This window comes from Anneissia japonica, unplaced genomic scaffold (genome assembly GCF_011630105.1).
Source record: "Anneissia japonica isolate Jap-2015-1 unplaced genomic scaffold, ASM1163010v1 scaffold1880_len88167_cov131, whole genome shotgun sequence".
Classification (NCBI taxonomy): domain Eukaryota; kingdom Metazoa; phylum Echinodermata; class Crinoidea; order Comatulida; family Comatulidae; genus Anneissia; species Anneissia japonica.
In genome coordinates this window covers 50,895-54,728 of record NW_022709561.1, presented here as the reverse complement: position 1 = coordinate 54,728, position 3,834 = coordinate 50,895, and positions in this window count along the sequence as shown.

Here is a 3,834-nt window from a genome sequence, read left to right as displayed (position 1 = left end):
AATTACATGCTTATTTTCACAGATACCTGAGAGGACTGAAAGTCCCCTCTGGAAGTGGGAGAGTTCCACTCTCAGCTCCTTATGAGAGTTTGCGCTGGCTGACTGGATTTATTAAGCACAGAAAACTGTATAAAATGATGGTGAGTGTTAATTCTTCTGACCACAATACATAACTATATCATTTTGCCATTGTACTGACCCTTCCTTTGAATTGACGTCCTGACGGAGGTGGTCTCTAAAGTTTTTTGCATCAAACATATAGTTATTGCATCGATCCCTTGCTAATGGTCTAATGGCTGTGTCACCATTCACTAGTTCTCGCCATTCTCCTTCTTTCATACCCGACCCATCGTAGCAATCAACAAACCCTTGTGGCGAATATCTTGCATTATCTGCTTTTACTTTGTTATCTACTGTTGGGACTTCTGCCCTAATTTGGAGAGGAAAATCCTCCATCTCGCTGCTAATATGCAAAAGGCATTTTCAATTGTTCTTCGAGATCTTGATAGTCTATAATTGAATATCCTGGAGTTCACTGTCAAGTCTTTTATAAGTCCTAATATTATGTTTGGATATTACTTATTTTATATAATAAATACTGGTACTAATTTTGTAGATACGCAAGATGAAAAACAAGATTATGAAACCCTTAAGGCAGACCACACTATCAAACATATTTTTGACAGCCCCCCCCCCCCGCCCAACGACAACCTCCCAATCTTAAATCCGGGATTCTGTCTCTTATACACATCTAGATGTGTATAAGAGACAGCCATTACCCTGATCAAGGCAATAAACCCTGTGGTAATAGGAGATGCCAACTTTGCGAAATCATCACCACCGACACACCATTCACGGTACCGGGCACTAATTATCAAATATGCTCTCCTCCATTAGATTGTACATCTTCTAATGTTGTTTATTTTATTTACTGCGATATATGTCACAGTGACAATTATGTAGGCGAAACAGGATGCTCCATTGGATCTAGGATTAACAACCATAAAAGTTTCATACGAAAAAAGAATAAGACTTCCACCGTTAGTGAACATTTCAACTTGCCCGACCACAATATTATTAACATGAAATTTATCATCATAGGCCATGGATATAAATCCACCAAAGATAGAAAATGTCATGAGATGCGTTGGGTTTTAAAACTTAACACTTACACACAGGGTCTAAACAAAGGCCTTGGTATTTTAAGTGGCTATACATTAATTATCAACAAATTAGCTAAGGTAATCAAATCCTAATTCTTTGTATTGACTTGACCGCCTATTGTGCCGATCCTTTTGTTTATCGGTTGTTTATCATTAGATTTCTATTTGATCATAGACTTGAACTAATGAATTGTTCAATCCGGTGTTTTTTTAATTCAGTAGGTATTACGCTGAAGAGGAGAGCAGGCGCTCAAGAAATATTCGTTATTTAATAATTTGTTTATATATCATGGAAAAACGTCAACCGCCTATGTTATTATTGCTTGTCTCCACCATTCTAATATATGTTCATCAGGATATACGTGCACCCTTCATTTCGATGAATAACAACTATATATATAAATAAATAAATATATATATATATATATATATATATATATATATAATTTGCAAACATTATGTTTGATGCAACACCAACAGATACAATTCCAGCTGCAGATATCAGTCCAGTTGCATCAACTCCAACCACAAGTCGTACACATGTAGAAGTTTGTGAGTGTATACAACAATAATCCATTATGTATCTATTAATGTTAATGAATTTGTGCATATATAAATAGATGCTGTACACGAAAAATACTGTTTAACAATATTAAAGAATGAATAAGTGTCCATTGCAAAACATACATTGAATATAAAGTGGTGCAAGGTAACATTAATATTAATATTAATATTAATATAACTTCAATACATTTAAAAGTGTTTTTTATTTTTTTTTAAATTACTCATTTTTCCCTTAATGTAAAAGAGCAATTGGTAGGTAGGAATAAAATGTTTTCGCTTTAATACAGGTAGCCTTAGGAATTAGACAACTGTAATGTAGCAATATGTTTAATATCTTAAGTAATTGATATTTACATTATTGGAATTTGTGTTATAATTTCAGTGCTAAAGAAAACTGTTGGAACTTTGGAGGTAAGGAAGTTTTTCATGTAAACTTTATTTCTGCATTTTCAATGTTTTTCTTTTTGGCATCTAAAAAAACATTTTTGTTTATACCATGTATGTATTTGAATTAATGCAATAGTTCATTTTAGGAGGGTTTGAAGGTGTTATTTTCATGTCAACTGCTATTGAACGTCATACTTAAAATGCTTAATAGACCCAGTACCAGTATTTTCATTAATCAAATGGAGACATTTAATTTTGAGTGTACAGTGGATCCAACTTCATGTGAAATAGTGAACTGCGGTGCATATAGTATTTACTGTCAACAACCAACTCAACATCATTTTTATAACATCAAGTGTTATAAAAATTAACAAAAAAGAAAAGAAAAATTTGTATTATAATTCATAACTTTCATTCACTCACATTAATTTAAGGCTTATGATTATCATTTTATATGTTTCTATTCTCCTTTCAAATGATGAGGCAAGCAAACATCCAAAAGCAACCAAAAAGTAAATACAGTATATTTCTTTAACTTTTAACAGATCTATTTCATAATTTTACAATTGGAATCAAAATTCATTTTAGGAACATACAATATTTAGAAAAATGATGTAACCGCCTTAGGTTTAAAGTTGTAATATTTAAAGGATATTAATAAAATATAGTTTAATGTCATGGCTACTATGCCGATAAAGAACCACTCATCATATACACGATACAGCAAATTGTACACTATATTTCATTGCAACATTCCATGTACTGTATATACTTTTTACAGAACAGATAAACAAGGGCTTTTTATTGATTTAAATATACCTTTAAAAATATTCTAATAGTTTTATATTATTCTTCATTTCAGAATTCAATAAAAAAAAAAACAGAAGAGTTCACCACGTCATGTAAGTCCTGTATATTTACTTTAATTTGTTTTCATTTTTTACAATCACTGCAATAAACATTGAACAATAATAATTTTTCTGGTCTACTTACAGTTTTTTTTGTTGTGTTGAATTCTTTTCCACCATACCGCCAGAAACAAAAAGCATTTCATTTTCTTTTTAATGTTTTATAATGGTTTTTCTTATTAGGAGGAGGAAGGACAATTGCTAAGATCAGCAATCCACAAGCTTTCGAACACTGAAACTTCTAAATAGGATGACTGTCCTTTATTTGGGAGCATGATTGCAGAAAAAACATGAGTCTTGCCAAAAAATAAACGGAGTTTGACTCAGATTCGGCTGCAAGCATGAATAATTTTGAAGATGTATTATTTTCCTGTAGGTAGTACAGTATTTTCTTTTTCAAAGTTTGTGATGTTTTGATAATGCATTGATACTACTTTATTATACTGTATTCATAGCAACATTTTTATTTGTTCTCAATCCAAACTAATTTGACTGTTTGAACTACATGTGGGCCATGCTCATGACCCTATAACAAGAGAGTAGGCCTATCTGTATTGCTTCTCTTTACCCAATTACTACCACTTAACTGGTTTATGAAACCATTGACAAGATGAATGAAGTGCTACATCTCAAGTGACATTTATCAACTTTGTCATTTTTTTGGGTGTTTTTTGCAGGCAATGGTGGAAATGAAGGATGAGCTACAGTAATAATAATAATAAATAATAATAATAATAATAATAATAATAATAATAATAATAATAATAATAATAATAATAATAATAATATTAATGACATTGCAGCGTTCGAAA